Source organism: Balaenoptera musculus, chromosome 3 (genome assembly GCF_009873245.2).
Source record: "Balaenoptera musculus isolate JJ_BM4_2016_0621 chromosome 3, mBalMus1.pri.v3, whole genome shotgun sequence".
NCBI classification, from domain to species: Eukaryota; Metazoa; Chordata; class Mammalia; order Artiodactyla; family Balaenopteridae; genus Balaenoptera; species Balaenoptera musculus.
In genome coordinates, this window is record NC_045787.1 from 12,323,290 (window position 1) to 12,342,339 (window position 19,050).

The window sequence follows — 19,050 nt, forward strand, 5'->3', positions numbered from 1 at the left end:
TGTAAAACCCATTTCTGTACAAGTAGTTTATTTAAATAAGGAATGTGTCCTAAGAAGCATTCCTGAGGTACAGAAATATTTTTTCCATTGAAATAGCCTATTCGTAAACAAAGAATATTTTCTTATTTCTAACTTATAAAACCTCAGACGGAACATCTAGACAGAACCATATAGAGGATGGTAGTTAAAACTATCAGCATAGCATTTTACTATTCTGTTTTACTCATCCTCGAGTTTGAAAAGGTGGGGTGAAGGTCAAATCAGTAATGCTAGAAGGCCTCATGGACAACGTATAACTTTACTCCATTGCTCCTTACCATACATCAGCACCTTTATAAGGACAAACACAAAAGCCTGAGACTTTCCTGGCCCCATGTCTTTTTATCACTGTCATCCCCAAAGACAGAATCTGGGAAACAACTTGGGATCTAGTTCACGTACCTTCAAGTCTCGGCTCTTGTCCACTGCTCAGTGTGTACATGGACTTCCTTTGGGTGCTGGCTTCTCTGTTGGACCGAGCTTCATGGGAAGGACCCCAGGGCTAGGTGATGAGAAGCAGCTGGTGCAAACTGACAGTGGGGGCGAAGACCTGAAAAGCTGCATGAATGTTCTGGAACTTCCCATATGTGATTCCAAGTAGACACATTTATGACTCCCTTAAATAAAAAAGGAGCAGAGATGAGGTGATACCTGGTGAAAATGATGTTTATTATAAAATATTCATATCATTATAGCTAAATAGGAAAGATAAATATATGTTTATATCTCTTATCAGAAGCTACCCTTAGCTATAATTAAGCATGCTGAATAGATTAAAAGAAAAACTCAGCACTGGTGTGTATTTGATCTATGTTTAAATTCATTAGTCAGAAAGTTGTAAATGAGAAATTAATTTTTCCACTTGGCTTATATTTCACAAGATAAGAGTGGACACTTCAGTCTGCTTGTGAGGCCAGTTGTATTACTGGTTGCATTTCAGCTGTCCCTCCTGTGTGTCTTTCAAGGTGCTAGCAGACTGGAAGACACTCCATGTACTGTACAGGAAAAGGAAATGTCACATGATTCTCTTTTTAAAGCAGGAAGTAAAGTGGCTTTTTCCCTTTGAAAACTGTGACAGAACAGTGCTTATAAAACTATCCGTGGTGAATCTGTGGTGATGGACCCGTTCTTAAAATTTCCAATTCTTTGCAGACTGGCACTTTTGTAAAATTAAATTAAAATGTTACACTGAGATCAAATTGCTGTAAAAGTTTCTAAACACTTGCTCTCAGTTTCTGTACACATTCTTGCAGATGGGCAGAAAGAGTTTGCTATGTGGCACTGGTCTGTAGAGCACCCTTTAGTAGCAGTGAAACATGAGTTTCAGGCAAGGATCAATAGCTTCTGTTGTTACCTGGGAGTTTGGGATTTTGCCCAGAATGGGAGGGCAGTGCTTTTGTTTTGTTGTTTTGCTATTGGTCCAACTTTTGTGTAGAATTGTCCAGTACGCGCCTTGCTCAGGGCACCTGACTGAGGAGGTGAACGGGGGCTGGGACCTCTCCTCTGAGTCGTACCCTCTGCTTGGCGGAGGTCCTTGGATCAGCCATCAGATAGTCCCAGTTACACCTGCTGCTTTTTTGAGACGCCTTCCACAGGTTTCTACATTCTCTTAGCCGAAATCAGCAAGAACCTCCTTTTGATTTCAGTTCGTTATGCTTAACAAAAATCTTCATCACGTTTATTTCTTTACTGGATTTCAAGCTCCTGTGGGAAGGAGTGTGGGTCTTATATTGTTGTGACTAGAACAGTGCTCATACTAATATCAAAGGAATTCCGAATCACAGGTTGATAGTGAAAGCCATGCTCAGCTGTTAACCTTCTTGAAGAAGCAAAGAATCTCATAGTGTGATGATTTTCTTCCTTCTTTTTTATTGATCCAGGACTTGAAGAGACCAAGTTTTTAGATGTAGTCCTGGGGAGAGAAGCTTCCTGAAGTTAATGATACCCCGACATATTCATCCAGTCAGAGAGACCTATGGAATGGCCACAATAGACATAAGAGGTCAAACCGAGTATTGTTAACATTTTATCTCTAGTGAGGTTAAAATTAACCAAGGACATTGAGTTCACCGAGAAACAGGTTCTTAAACAAATATAGCTCATGAAAAAACATTACTTATTGGGGTCAGGGACTCCTAAGAATGAACAGAACCTTAATATGTCTGGGGAACACACGTGCCATGTTGCACTGCTGGTGGAAGAGGCCTGACCCCAGCCTGGACTCTGCAGAGCCTCCTGGCAGGTCGCAGGTAGGGTGTAGGGTGGGGCTGGTGTGGCAAACAGGGAAGCAAGGGCATAGCAGCCTAAGACCACCTCAGGTATTTACCAAAGTCAGAAGCAGAAGGACACACCCCTTGGCGTGCGCAACTGACGTCAGGAAAAATGAAGGCCTGGAAGCTTATCACCAACACAGAGGAAATAACTTTGGTGGCAAATGGGACAGGAGAGAGTTCTTAAACAACAGGTGGCTTGTAATGGTCTCTTCTCCACCAGACGCATCCATCACGCCTTGGTTCCTGAGGGTCTTCACGCATCTGAAAGGCACACTGTGTTTGTTTGACCCTCACAGGCCTTGTCGATGGTGGCCTGAAGAGGGGGCACGGGCTCAACGTCTGTAATAAGGAAGAGTTTTGAGCAATTCCATGAATTCCAATTCTGTGTGGGATTTTAGTGTGGATGACAAATGTTTATGAGCCCAAGTTATTGTTTTATGATTAATATGAAATATTGCCTGAGCCTAAAAGCCAGTCTTGCCAGAAACGCAAGAAGTATGTTTCTAACATATTTTGTGTTCTGTTCAAGCAGTTAGTTTGTGAGGATAGAAAACCACTTAAGTCAGTTCCATAAGGAGCATCCCACAGACCGACAGGGCAGGAAGTACAGCCAGTCCTCCTGGAAGGCACCTGGGACCTAGAGAGCCAAGAAGTAAAGCTTCCAGCAGCATCTCTCATGATCCACAGAGAGATGGTCTCATCGCTCAAGATTTCCCCGCCTCACTCTGTACATGATCTCCCTCTCTTTCCCTTCCTCTCTTTGTCTCTCTCCACCTCCATCTCCCACTCTTCATCCTCTGGGCACACAAGGGTGCTCCTGCCACTGAAGGAAGCTGCATCTTAGTTCACCAGTCCGAAATCCTGAGAAGTAGAATCTGATTGGCTCAGCCGACCTACGGTCCTTGAACCACGTGCACAACTCTATCCAATCATCTGTGGCCAGGGCATGGGGCCCAGGTGCCTGCAGCACAGATTCAAAGTTTCTGGGAAGCAGGTGTGTTCAGGGCGTGCCTCAAACCATATCAAATACACGTGGAGTTTTCACAGCTCAGGTGCACACATGAGTGACCTTCAGCGAAGGAAGAAGAATCAGCGTAGTTCAGAGCACCTCGTAATTAAGGTTGGTAATCATCCAATTAGCATCCTCACCAATAGAAATGTTAGAATTCATCAGAGAAGAACAAAGACAAATGCAGGTGACATCAGAGCTTTAGGGTAAGAGTCACACAAGGTTGCCCTCATGAGGCAGTTTTCTTAGTGGTCGGAGGGAAGATAGGAAGAAAAAAGAGTTACAGGTGTCCAGAGTAATTCCCTTCGTGTGCAGGTTTGTTGCTGTTGATCTGCTTAAATAGCCTAGAAGACACACATGTGCTGTTTCTAAAATGCAGACCGAAGTCCTGCGAGCTTTCCTGCAGCTTTTTGATGGAAAGGGGATTTACAGTTCTGTCCTCTAAACCTCAACTACGTGTGTTTTCAGCCCCATTTTTGGCCTGCGGTTGGCTAGCTCTGTAAAGTGCTCTGGCTCCAGTACTTGAACTTCATGTTGCAAAGGGTAAATTTGGCATTGTCTGCTTCCTCCAAGTTCCATGACGACTTCCTTAATTTGTTGTTCTCTTTGTGCCCTGGGTAGTAAATTCTTACCGACAGTGGAGATTGGCTCCTGCACTCTTAAGCCTAAGCACCAAGGTTGTCTGGAACCTTATGCACAGTATTCCCAACAGCTCTATCACAGATTAGTTTAATGTTTACTGTAATGAGGTATTGTTTTCCCTATGCCTCTTATCCCTTCTACAGGATATTATATTTGTTGAGATACAGCCTGGAGCCAGGGAACAGAGCAGAGAACCCAGACCCTTAGAAGGGTAAACCTGCTGGTTGTTCTCAGCTGTCAGATTACATTTGTGGCTTTCTAGACACTAAGTAAATAAAAACAACGGGAAATCTTTGGAGAGCCTCATGGTGGATATCAGAAAAGATAGTTTGGTGTTGTATATGAATATTCACTAAATCTATTTCTGGGTCAGCCTGTGTTGGGGACATTAAAATTACCTACATTTCAAAGGTTAACAATGCAACTAAACTAAGCCAATGTAAGTTTAGGCTTAAACATACAGAGAAGAGGAACTATTTCCCACAAGCTAATGGTTGGCAAGACCTAATGGAATGAGTAAATGTGTTGAACAATGCTGTAAAAATCACAATAACAAAAGCAGTCAGACTTAAAGCTTCATTTTACTAACCTCAGACACCAAGTTGAATATCCATGTGGGAAGAAGCAAACACCTTATAAAATAGATATTGTTGGTGCTAAACCTATACTTACCCCAGCTCAGGGAAAAAGAAGTAAATAGATATGGTGAAATGATTTCAAATGGTTCCAAGCCATCTCCCTTACTTTACTCTTAAACCATCCCCAGATAATGAGATTTTCTAAGTCAGTTATTGTGTTGAACAAAGGACAGTGATGAAAAATAGTAACCAAAGGCATTTTCAAATGAGTGAAACAAGATATGCTTCTTCAAATATGAAGAAATCTCTCAACATAAAACCATTTAACAACTTTTATAAAGTTTAGGAATTAAGCAAAGACATGTGGTAAAGGACAACTGCTTCAAAATTGTAGCAATGCCTCAAAGTTCCTATTTGTAGGCTGATGGTCCTAAGGAGATGCATTAGGACCTCGTAGATTAATGCAATCTTCAGTGCCATTTAATCCTAACAGGGACCAGGAAGTTTAGCATTATCTATGTAGCAGGCCAAAAAGCTGCCAAGTCCTTGTATACAGAGAGAATCAAGTATCACACTGAATTACTGACCTGGTAATTAATGATCCACTATCCGCCAGCCACTTTTCTTTACAGGAGCATTCTAACTGTTTCTCAGCATCCACCCATACGTTTGGTCCCTCGATGCAACTGCAGGCAACCTCAATTCCATGTTCCCTCACAGCAACTCTTTGGTCTCAAGCTGTACCATGTGGAGAGAGGATTTTATGAATCTCTTGCCAAGGATCTTTCAGGTCAAGGTCAAGCCATGGATCTTTCACACTATGCCTTCAAGAGACCAGCATCCAAAGTGACTGTTCAAGAGACCCAGAGGGTCACACCTTAGTAGTAGAGCTAAACTAGCTCAGAATAGAGACTACTCCAGATATACCCTTAAACACTTCAAAAGAAGCCATGAAAGGATCAAACCAATCTGATCTTCCAGGACTTTAACTACCTTCCAGAACAAAACCAACATTCTTTAAAGGAGGATAGCTAAGTTCAGATACTCAATGACCTAACAACTCAATGTTCAGGATCCAAAAAAAAATTACTAGACATGCCAAGAATCAGGAAATATGACCCATAACCAGGAGGAGAAAAAGAGTCAATAGAAAAAGACCCACCAATGACAGAGATGGTGGAATTAGTATTCAAAGACAATGAAATAGCTATTACAAACATGCTCAACATGTTTAAGGATCTTTAAATAATATGAATATAATCAGGAGAGATAGTGAAGACATAAAGAACCAATTGGAACTTCTAGAGATGAAAATTAAGATATCTGAAGTGAAAAAATACACTTGGTGGGACTAACTGCAGCTTACACATGGAAAAAGACCAGTGAACCTGAAGATGTAGCAGTACAAACTATTCAATCTGAAACATTAACTAACTAACTAACTAAATAAATAAATCAGGCCTCAATGACCTGGGGATAATATAGAGTGGTTCATTATATGTTTGATTGGAGTCCCAGAAAAGTGTGTGTTGGCAGGAGGAGAGGAGAGGGAGACAAAAAGATATTTGAAGAAATAATGGCTGGAAAACTTCCAAATTTAATAAAAACTATGAACCCACAGATCTAAGAACCTTAAGGAACCTGAAGTAGCACAAATACACACACACACACACACAATAACATCAAAGCACATCAAAATCAAATTTCTGAAAGACAGTGATAAAGAGAAAATCTTAAAATCAGCCAGAGGAAAAAGGCACATGGTGTACAGAGGAATAAGGATAAGAATGAGAGCAGATTTCAGAAATGATGCAAGTCAGAAGACAATGGACATCTTTAAATTGTAGAATGAAAAAAAAAATACTGTCAACATAGAATTCTATATCCAGCAAAAATCTTCTTTAAAATTTTTACCTTAAGGTGAAATAAACACTTATTAAGACAAACAAAAGCTGAGGGGCTTTGCCATTTAAAATCACTATAAGTATTGTTAGAGGAAGTTCTTTAGATAGAAGAAAAATAAAACCAGATGGAAACTTGGATCTAACAAAGGAATGAGGAGTACAAGAAATGGTAAATATGTGGGTAAATATGAAAGTATTTTTTCATTTTTAAATTTCTTCTATGACTAATTAACTATACAAAGCAAAAATAACAAACATGTTGGGTTCATAACTTATGCAGAAATAAAATGTATGACAACAATAGCACAAAGGATGGAAGGGGAAAATGGAAGTATATTGTTATAAGGTTATTATACAATAGTCAAATATTATTATTTAAAGTAGACTTGGTAAGTTGAGGATATGTATTATAAACATCAGCACAACCACTAAAAGCTAAAAGGTAGAGGTATAGCTAAGAAACCAATAGCAGGAAATAAAGGTAAAAAATAAACAGAGAACAGATGGGATAAATAGGGAACAAACATCCAGATGGTAGATTTAATCACAACCATTACATGTAAATGGTTACAAACACTCGAAATAAAAAGAATGAATTAGATCCAGCTGACTGGAGGGAATTCCTGATGCCCTGTGAAGTGGAAAAAGCAACATACAGAGCTGCTGTTAGCATTTGTTTATCTATGAGTAGTAGGAGGGAGAGGTGAGGGAAAAACAGAAGGAGACTGACAAAATGGAAACATATGCATGATAAAATAACAAGAAGTGTTAAATAGAATCTATGACAGTGTTGTTGATAATAAACATGTGTTCTGAACATAGACCAGGACTAGAAGATGACACGAACAAGTGAAAACACTGAATTGACCTAGGATGTGATTGTGGTTAATTTCATTCTTAGATTCTCGACCTTCCGTATAGCTTTTATAACAAAATATTAAAATTTAAAAATAAATGTATGAAGTTTGAAGATACAGAAAATCATGACCCAAATTCCTTTTATAGTGAGTGGTTCTTTGACTCTCTAGTTTCGTGGAAGGAAAGTGAGTGAAGACCTTTTGTGCAATAATTCTCCCAAGATAGTTCCAGCCCTGTAAATGCTTGAGCATCTTATCTGGTATTAGCACAGGGCACTGGCTGTTGTTGTAGGTAGTCATTAAACATGGCAAGAAACTCTACCTGAAGCGAGAGTCGGTCAGAGTTCTTTGGTTGCAGGAAGCAGGAACTGACTTTGGCTGACTTAAAGGAAAGAAAATCATTGGGAAGACCAGAAAATTAGTCTTGGAATTGAGGCAGCTCCAGAAGGAGGAAGCAGGACTTCCAGGGACGGTCCATAGCAGCCGCAGTCTGGTTGGGTTGCTTCCACTGGAACTAGTGAATTCCAGTCTTACTTCAAACTTACATCAGTGGCGCAAGTGTCAAAGTCCCAGAAAAAAGCACTGGACTCATCATGTGCTCACTCTCTAGATACACTAGGACCTACTAGGAGGTGCTCAGGACCCCTTAGGGTCTTGGTAGCAGGAGGGCTGCTTCCTATAATCACAGTTCTACCAAAATCACATGCACATAGAGAGGGAAGGCTGTTTCCCCAAAAGAATTCAGGGTGTTCTAAGGAAGGGCTCATGGACACTGGGTGACCAAAACATACCTTTCTTGGTACTGGAAAAAGGAAGAGGAATCATGGGGAAATTTTCACAGGGTTGAGCGTCATACCAAGAATGTGGAGTCTACCTGCAACACAAGATCCCACTGCATTCCTGAGTCTGGGGTCCAAACCGAGGAGGGCAAGGTTTGCAAATGCTTTTGTACTATGAATCTGTGGGAATTGAATTTATGGTCCAAAGCCCAACATAATAGACATGATAAGGCTTGCCTTTAGCCTGAAGGAATTTGATATAGTGGTTTGTGTTGGTGGCTTATTTATAAATATTATATGAATTTTTTCAATATAAATTTCAGTTTCAGTCTCCCATCTCAAGTGCTCCCATAAGTATGTATTAATTATTATGGGTTGGGTTTTTTTTCTGATGGGGCTCTAAAACTGACCGGAAAGAAACCACATTAATACATTTGGGGAAAAGATATTCTAAATATAATAAATGTTGCTGGGTGATATGAAATGATATGGCACGTTTAAATTAAACCTTGAAGAAGAGTATAGGCAGGTGGGCAAGTCAGGAAAATCATTAAGGAAACAAAGCAAACTGTTGAAATTCTGTGCACCACAAAAGAATAGCCATCTTGCAGATGGGCTTATAGTTGAAGAAAGCAATAAATAATCACTGAAGGAGAAAGTAAGGGTTAAATAAAGAATAAATGAAATGGAAATGGGAAGTGTTTGCTTTTGAAAACATTTGGACTCAAGATCCATCCCCAGCTTCTCAGAATGATAGGGGCTCCTGTGTGTGCCTGCTCAGAGTGGTGCACTTTCTTTTCCTCAGAAAGAGAAGTACTATTTACGACGTTTGTGTTAAGAAACTCCAGGGCTCCTACGGAAATGTACTCTGACCTCTTACACAACATTTTTACTTAAGCCAGAGCAAAGGAAATAATGGACGTTGAGAGATCAAATGACTGCCTTCCACTCTGTTCCCTTTAAAAATCAATAATTTTTATGAACTTCTTTTTCTTCTTAAGGAAGCAGCATCTGGCTTCATGGAATTTGGCAGAGTTAAGCATCCTGTTCTAGTTATGTTGATTTTTAAATACAAATAAGATTGGTAAATGGCAGTTAAAGTTGAACCATCTGAGTAAGAATGAGAATAATGAAAGCCAGTGAGACTGAACCATACATTTTTAGTTAGGTCTTTGTAGGTCATCTTTTCCCTCTCCCACCCACAGTCATACAGATGAAAACATGACGTCACATGATTTGACACAATTTTTCTGTTCAAACATTTGTGGGATCTTTCTATATAATTTCATATTTTGAAGTGCTATTTTTTACACAATTCTTTTATAACAGTGTTGTATGAGGTTAGAATTAACATCTACCATACAGATAGTCTGTTATGACAGGACTGATCACATGCAAATATGTGTAGGGGACATGTAGCTGCAATTATGTGCTGAAGTTCATCTTTGGACTAAATTTAGAAAGGTGAAGGATTGGATACTTAGCTTTTAATCCTTTCCTCATCTTTAGAAAATGGGCCCATTTCCAGGCCAGGGCCAGGGTTATGTCTTAGAAATTTGCGCCCACGTGAAGCATGCTTAAGAAGATGATTCTTACCATGAAGGCTCTTAACAGAATTAATCTTAAGCCTGAGTATGACCCAGACATTAGTCTGGGCTTCTAGTGTCACAGGATATTACGTGCGCCCAGAATAAAGTAAATTGCTTAATAATGCAATGGGATGATTTGCTCAACAATTCAGTAATAAAAATACCTTTCATGAATACAAGTCATATGACTTATTTCACAAATATTGTCTTAGTTTATCATTCATGTATAATTATTCACAAGGTTTAGATAAGAAAATGAAGCTAGTAGAGGCAAGTCACTTGTCTAAGATCTCATGCTGAGTGAGTGCCTGGCACATAACGATATATTTTGCTAAGTGGATTAATGAAGTATTGTAGCAGATCCTTTGTCTTCTGGTCAACTGCTTACGAAATGTACAAATGAAGGCAAGCATAGCTGCCATAATATACAGCAGTGTTGAAAAGAAGAAAAGCATAATAGAAATGTCACTTTTAGAAAAGTTTTGCAGGACTTTGGTAGCCTTTTGTAAGCTAGTTTTGAAAAGATGGCAGGCAGGGGAGCTGTCCTTGGTGCTGAACTTGCCATGAGGCGAATAGGTCAGAGGATGGCCTTAACCAGTTTTCCTACATATTTTCTTCTGGGCTTCTATTACCAATGACAATACTATCCATAAAAATTATATTTATAAAAAATTTTCCGTTTTAAATATTTTAAGGACTTTATAATATTTTAAATTATAGCTTTGTTATTATTTAAAAAGGTAAATTTAATGCTATAATTCACTAGATTTTAGTATAGTCACAAAGTTACGGAATTATCACCACTATGTAACTTTAGAATATTTTTATTACTGCAAAAAAAAAAAAAAAACCCACAGAAATCCCTCTCCTCAGCCTCTGGAACCAGGAATCTACTTCCTGTTTCTATAGATTTGCCTATTCTGGACTTTTCATATAAATGGAATCATACAATATGTGGCCATTTGTAACTTACTTCTTTCACATAGCATACTGTTTTTGAGGACTATCCATGTTGTGATATGTATCAATACTTCATTAAGTTTATTGACAAACAATAATCCATTGTATGAATATACCACATTCTATTCATCAGTTAATGAACATTTAAATTGCTTCTCCTTTTGGGCTATGCTGCTGTGAACATCTATGTACAAGTTTTTTTGTGTGGATATATGTTTTCAGTTCTCTTGTGTGTATACCTAGGAATGGAATTGCTGGGTTATATGATCATTTTAATATTTTGAGGATCTGTCAAACACTTTTCCAAAGCAGTTGCCACCAGCAATGTATGAGTATTCCAAATTTTCCACATCCTTATCAACAATTGTTATTGTCTGTTTTTTTAATATTAGTCATCCTAGTGGGTGTGAAATTGTATCTCATTGTGGTTGACTTGCATTTCTGTAATGACTAATGACGTTGAGCATCTTTTCATGTACTTATTGGACACCTGTCATCTTCTTTGGAGAAATGGCCATTCAAATCTTTTGCACATTTTTAAAAATTTGGGTGGTTTTTCTTTTTATTGTTAAGGTGAAAGAGTTTTTTATATATTCTGGATGCAAATCCTTTATCAAATATATCATTTAGAAATATTTTCTCTCACACTGTGGGTTGTCTTTTCACTTTCTTGATAGTGTAAATGACTGTTTTCAACACAGTGATCCTTCTCTGATGAAATATTAGTCAGCCATAAAAAAGAATAAAATAATGCCATTTGTAGCAACATGGATGGACCTAGAGATTATCATACTAAGTGAAACAAGTCAGACAGAGAAAGACAAATATCATATGATGTCACTTATATGTGGAATCTAAAAAACAGTGCAAACAAACTTATTTACAAAACAGAAATGGACTCGCTGACATAGAAAACAAACCTATGGTTACCAAAGGGGAAGGGGAGAGGGATAAATTGGGAGTACGGGATTTACAGATGCACACTACCACATATAAAATGGGTAAACAACAAGGATTTACTATATACAGGACAGGGAACTATATACAATATCTTGTAATAACCTATAATGGAAGAGAATTTTAAAAAAGGATATAGATATATATATACATATGTATAATCAAATCACTTTGCTGTACACCTGAAACTAATACAATATTATAAATCAACTATACTTCATTAATTAAAATTGTGGAAAAAGAACAACAGAAATACAAAAAAAAAAAGAAAAAAAAATTCCAGCATCTATGCTCTGAGTAGCTCATTATGAAGGAAGGAACTCATTTACAACATAATTGTTGGCAAATATTATATGAAAGAAAAATTTTAGTGGTTCTCTGGTAAAAGGCTTGCTTATAAAACTGGACGATGCAGAATGTGTGGCATCTGTTCCCTGCAGGAGAAGAGGTATGCCTCACTATAACACTGTACTTTTCTCATTGTGTGGAACCTACTCTCCTCTCAATAAAACAAACTCTGCTTGAAAATGATAGCCAGGGAAAAAAATAATGGAAGCATAGAACTGTTTTATATACTAATAAGTATTAAACTCCTGTTTTCAAATTTTATTCTTTGGCAATAAAATATATTCCTCTCACACAATCAGAGAAAGATTAAACTATTTTTTAATTAGAAAATATTTACATCGGCAAGAGCTTTTCTCCCTTATTGGAAAGCAGAATAAGAAAAAGAGTCTAGTGAGTTAACTGAGATCAATTTTATTCCTTTAAAAAGTTTCAAGGTTGAGAGATCAAGATGGTGTAATAGAAGGATGTAGGGCACACCTCCTCCCACAGACACATCAAAAATACATCTACATGTGGAACAATTCCCACAGAGTACCTACTGAATGCTGGCAGAAGATCTCATACAACTAAAACTACAAGAAAAATAACTATTTAACCAGATAGGGTGAAAGAAAAAAAAAAAAAAAGGAATTAGGATGGTACCTGTGCCCCTGGGAGGGAGCTGTGAAAGAAGGCTTCCCTCACCCTGGGAACTCCCTTCACCAGTTGGGAGATCATTTGGGACATATAGGGAGCTTCAGAGGCTCACAGGAGAGTGCAGCAACTGGCTTATGGCAGGCAGAACAGAGACAGACCAGGACAGACGGTCCTGGACACCTCATTGCACTCCCCAGCCCGAGATGTGCATCTGCTGGTGTGTGCAGGATCTTGGTGCTGAAACTCAGGCTTCAGTGGACAGACCTGGGGAGAGGACCGGGGTTGGCTGCAGGGAGATGGCTCGAAGGAGCTGGAGTGTGGTCCAGGTCGCAACTGGGGGTGTGCTCAGGACAGAGCCCAGCTCTGCCATAGCAGCCCCATTGTTAACATGTGCAGGAAGTGAGGGGTAGGGCCCTGACAGAGCAGCCTCATTCTGTGTGTGCCTACAGCAGGCATGGCTCTGCCTCTACAAGCTCTGGGAGCATGCAAGTGCCAGTGGGTTGCCGACACGCAGAGGTGGGGCTGAAGTCTGAGCTGATCCCTGGGTCCATGTGACTTTGAAGCAGGGCTAAAATCTGCAGAGCCATATCCCTACAGCTGTATGACATTGGTGATTTACACCGCCAGGGCCTTTGTAAACTTAGCACCTACCTATGGGACATCCAAGTGGATTACTGGTGCTCCCATGGCTAGGGTGGGTCTAGTGTTAGCAGCTGCAGGCTTTGCAAGTGTAAGCATGCAGAGGTGCAGCTGGGGTATGGGCTGATTCCGTAGCACCAAGGGGTAGAACTATGGTGGGTTGCAGTGCCTGACCAACATATTTGTGCTGGTGGCTTTGTGAGCACGGAGCCTAAGGGACATCCAGGCTGGTTGCCAGAATTCACACAGCTGAGGTGGGACCAAGGGCAGTATACTTTGTGAGCATGCATGGGTGATAGGCAACCCTAGAGAGCACACTTCCAGGTGGAAAGCTCTTATGAAGGAATACTCAGTGGCTCCTCTTGCAGTGGAAGTACTCCAGTACCACCGACCTCAAACTGCAGCTCAGAAACAGATCTGAGAGCTAATACTTCAACAAATAAGGAGCAGACCCTGCCCCCAATAGGGCTGTGACAGCCACAGAGCAAAGAGGAGGCCCCACTCAACATCCAGTGCAGGCTGTCGTCACCACAACACCAATCAAGCCCCCTATGAAGGAGACAACACTCAGCACACACTGAGGAAAGATGTGGAAGGCATCCATACTAAAAACAGTCTTCACACCAAAAATGTAAGACTCATGCAGGTTACACAGGGATGCTCCCACACCCTCAAGAACACAGTAGGTAAATTCATAGAGTCAGAGAAATATAAGAAAAATGAAGAAGCAGAGGAACCAGTCTCAATTAAAAGAACAAGAGAAATCCCCAGAAAGAACAAACAGTGAAACAGACCTCTCCAGCCTACTGGATCACAAGTTCAAAATGGAGGTAATAAAAATACTGAAGGAATTAAGAAAGTCTATAGATAGAAATGCAGATCACTGTAACAAGGAGCTAGAAACTATAAAGAGGAGTCAAGAAAAATTAGGAAATTCATCTGCTGAGACAAAAGCCAAGCTAAAGGCAATAAATAGCAAACTAGATAATATAGAACAATGAATAAGTGATCTGGAAGATAAAATAATGGAAATCACCCAATGAGAACAGCTGACAGAAAGACAAATGAAAAAAAAATGAAAGCATTGTGAGACCTATGGGACAATATAAAGCAAGCCAATCTATGCATAATAGTGATCCCAGAAGGAGAAGAAAGAGAAAAGGGGATCAAAAATGTATTTGCAAAAATTATGGCTGAAAACTTCCCAAACCTAAAGAAGGAAACAGATATCCAGGTACAGGAAGCACAGAGGGTCCAAAACAAGATGAATCCAAACAAACCTACACCAAGACATATTATAATTAAAATGGCAAAAGTTGAAGATAGAGAAGATTCTAAAGGCAGCAAGAGAAAAACAAAGAGTTAGTCACAAGGGAATCCCCATAAGGCTATAAGCTGATTTCTCTACAGAACCATTGCAAGAGAGAAGTGGCAAGATATATTCAAAGTCCTGAAAGGGAAAAACCTGCAACCTAGGATACTCTGCCCAGCAAGATTATCATTTAGAATAGAAGGAGAGATAAAGAATTTCTCAGACAAGCAAAAACTAAAAGAAGGGGAATGTAAAAAAACAATCCCTTTAAAAATCGTATCCAAAAAAATAAAATAAAATAAAATACTTATGAATAAGCCTGACTGAGGAGGTGAAAACTTATATGCTGAGAACTATAAAACATTAATAAAGGAAACTGAAGATGATTTAAAGAAATGGAAAGATATCCCATGCTCTTGGACTGGAAGAATTAAAATAGTTAAAATGACCATACTACCCAAAGCAATCTACAGATTTAATGCAATCCCTATCAAATTACCCATGACATTTTTCACAGAACTAGAACAAATAATCCTGAAATTTATATGGAACCATAAAAGACCCAGAATTGCCAAAGCAATCCTGAGGAAAAAGAACGAAGTAGGAGGCATAACCCTCCCAGACTTCAGACAATACTACAAAGCTCCAGTAATCAAAACACCATGTTACTGGCACAAAAACAGACATATGGATCAATGGAGCAGAATAGAGAGCCCAGAAATAAACCCACACACCTATGGTCAATTAATCTTCGATAAAGAAGGCAAGAATATACAGTGGAGAAAAGAGTCTCTTCAGTAAGTGGTGCTGGGAAAGCTGGACAGCCGCATGTAAATCAACGAAGTTAAAACACATCCTCACACCATAACAAAAATAAACTCAAAATGACTTAAAGACTTAAATATAAGACAGGGCACTATAAAACTCCTAGAAGAGAACATAGGCAAAACATTCTCTGACATAAATCATAGCAATGTTTTCTTGGTCAGTCTCCCAAGGCAACAGAAATAAAAGCAAAATTAAACAAATGGGACCTAATCAAACTTATAAGCTTTGCACAGCAAAGGAAACCATAAACAAAATGAAAAGACAACCTACACACTGGCAGAAAATATATGCAAATGATGCAACTGACAAGGGATTAATTTCCAAACTATACAAGCAGATCATACAACTCAACAAAAAAACAAACAACGCAATCAAAAAATGGACAGAAGACCTAAACAGACATTTCTCCAAAGTAGACATATAGACGGCCAACAGCACATGAAAAGACGTTCAACATCACTAATTATTAGAGAAATGCAAATCAAAATTATGAGATCTTACCTCACACCAGTCAGAATGGCCATCATCTTAAACGTCTACAAATAACAAATGCTGGAGAGGGTGTGGAGAAAAGGGAATCTTCCTACACTGTTGGTGGGAAAGTAAATTGGTGCAGCCACTATGGAGAACAGTATGGAGGTTCCTTAAAAAACCAAAAATAGAGTTACCATATGATCCAGCAATCCCACTACTAGGTATATATCCAGAAAAGATGAAAACACGAATGTGGAAAGATACACTCACCCCAGTGATCATAGCAGCACTATTTACAACAGCCAAGAAACGGAGGAAACCGAAGTGTCCACTGATGGATGAATGGATAAAGAAGATGTGGTGTATATATATATATATATATATATATACACACACACATACATACACACACATACATACACACACACACACACAGACACACAATGGAATATTACTCAGCCATTAAAAAGAATGAAATAATGCCATTTATAGCAACATGGATGGACCTAGTAATGATCATACTAAGTGAAGTAAGCCCAACAGAGAAATACAAATATCATATATCACTTATATGTGGAATCTAAAATATGATACAAATGAACTTATTTTCAAAACAGAAATGGACTCACTGACATAGAAAACAAACATATGGTTACCAAAGGGGAAAGGGGGTGGAAGAGGGATAAAGCAGGAGTTTGGGATTAGCAGATACAAACTACTATATATAAAATAGATAAACAACAAGGATTTACTGTATAGCACAGGGAACTATATCTTGTAATCACCTATAATGGAAAAGAATATGAAAAAGAATATATATTCAGATATATATATATATATATATATATATAACTGAATCACTTTGTTACACACCAGGAACTAACACAACATTGTAAATCAACTGTACATCATTAAAAATAAAATAAATTTAATTTTAAAAACTTTCAAATATAGCATTTATCCAATACCTACACTGAGTTGAAAAATATCTTCTAACTCTCATATCCCTGAGCTAAGAATATATTTTCCCTACATGGCTAGTTTTCCATTATTTGTTTCAGTTAAGGGAATGTTCTTCCTCCTGCTAAAAATCAATAATTGCTATCAATATAATTGAAGAATCATTCAAACATTCAAAGTTTAATATGTTCGTAAGGGTAAATGATATTTATTAATATTTATTTTTAAATGCGTATTTTGTTGGACAGAAATGAGAGTTATCTAATAGTTTAATTTACAAACATCTGAAATTCACTATTAATTTATTTAGCTTTCAAAGTGTTTTCCCCTAGTATCTTAAAGTCATTACAGGGCCATCTGAAGTACTTTTTACATTTTATCCAAATAATTCCTATGTACATTTACTTTAAAAAATAAATACATAGTGGGAGTCAGAAGACCTGAGTTCTATTTTTGATGTCACTGTGATCTCTAGAAGATAGTAAACTGCTGGTTTAATTTTTCATCTTTTGAGGATGCTATATGAATGATTAAAATTGGCTTTGAACTTTTCTCTGCTGATGTCACCAGAATTACAGTAAAGCAAGAATTTTTTTTTTTTATTTTGCTTTGGGTTTTTTTGATTTTGGTTTTTGTCTTTAACCACTGTTCACTACTGGGTTATGGAGAAGACATAGTCTACAACAAAAATCCTCATATAAGAGTCTTCTCAGTCAAGTCACCACTTCAGTTATTACCCTGCCCTAGATAATGTCAGAAAGATGAGAGCTTTACAAAAACACAGGCTCTGTCAACCTCCACCCTCTCCTTTGTCAAGAATTTCAGAGTGCGTGCAGAACTGACAAAGCTCACCTGGAGTTCACAAAGCTAAATTCCGGGAAGGACTCACTAGGAATTATTATGACACCTGGGGAACAAAATTGCCTATCACCTGGTGGTCTAGATAATATCACTCTGCTGGGATGTCTCCAAGGGCAACAGTTATAAAGCTTTGGATAATCAGGTAACAATTAGACACTCTGAAATTCTGCCAGAGCTAGCTTCTACTGGAAGAAGAAGAAAATTTAATTTCAATAGAAATTTTTTTTTGCACTTCAAACGAACCAAGCAAATATTTACTTGTTACTAACTCTGTGCCAGGAACCAGGCCAGGTGTGGGGACATAAAGAATGATGGTATAGTCTTTATCCAAAGGAGATCATATTATAATTGAGAGACTAATAGAAAACAAATATTGATAAAGCTCTTTTATTCCTATCTACATTTGGAACCAATATAGGTGGAGAAATTAATTCTCACAGGCAACTGAAGAGTGTAGATGTTATAGTTTAGAAGGTAGGATGGACCAAATCATGAAGAAAGTGGAACGTCACATCAATAATCGTCAATAGGAACAGTCATTTGAATTTTAAAAGAATGACTTGGATGGAAGCATGGAAAATGGAGTGAGATGGAGGAGAGACACCAGGGGCAGGGAGATCAATGACAGGGCTTAATGACCAATTGGACACAGGAGGTGAAGAAGGGAGAGGAATTTAATAAAACTGGGACTTTTCTGATAACCTATATAAAATAGCATATTTTGTCATTCACTATCCCTTTACTCTGCTTTATTTTTTTTCCCAAAGAGCTTGACGCTAACACACACACATGCACACGTGCGTGCACACACACCCCCCTGTGTGTTTTACCTATTGCCCATTTCACCAGTACAATATAAGATTCATAAGGAAAGGGATTTCGCTGTGTTTACTGTTATATCCCCAGTGCCGACCACCAAAACCTACTTATGAAAGGATGAATTAAATGGCTAACTTAAGAGAATAAGTGACTTGCAATATCATCAACTAGGATAGGAAATATAGAAGGAATGGCAGGTTTGTGAGACTTGTGACAGATTCAGTTTGAGGCATGATGATTTTGAGGTGGAACTTCAAGGTAGAATATATGGTCTGGAACTTGATAGAGAAGATGGGGCTACAGATTGATATTTGGAGGTCATGGGTGCTCGGGTATCAGTAAAAGAACAAATTTCTAACTGAGGAGACGTGATGTACTGTGTGTGGATCTCAGAGTTTTGTGTGACTTCTGGCCGTCAGAACTATCATCTTAATTATCTGCCTCTGGTTCACAGAATTTGTAGGTATGCTTTACAGATGTTAAGGCCATTGGGAATGCTGTTCCTGTGGCCACACCTAACACATACCTGCCTGGCTATCCCTGTCTACTCTGTCATTGACTCCAGTTTACTTTGGAGGTGACAACT

The 19,050-nt window shown here is 38.5% G+C and overlaps 1 long non-coding RNA gene across 4 annotated transcripts in view; it reads right to left on the reverse strand.

The window, feature by feature from the left end:
• Positions 1-19,050, reverse strand: part of LOC118893590 — a 50,637-nt gene that overhangs the window by 4,693 nt on the left and 26,894 nt on the right. For 2 of the 4 annotated variants that reach the window (XR_005019501.1, XR_005019500.1), the window contains exons 6-8: positions 5,129-5,279; positions 1,394-2,012; positions 442-656 (exon numbers count right to left, since the gene is read on the reverse strand). This is a non-coding gene — a long non-coding RNA (uncharacterized LOC118893590). The remainder of the gene's footprint in view (positions 1-441; positions 657-1,393; positions 2,013-5,128; positions 5,280-19,050) is intronic. The other 2 variants (XR_005019502.1, XR_005019503.1) reach the window with 2 other exon arrangements.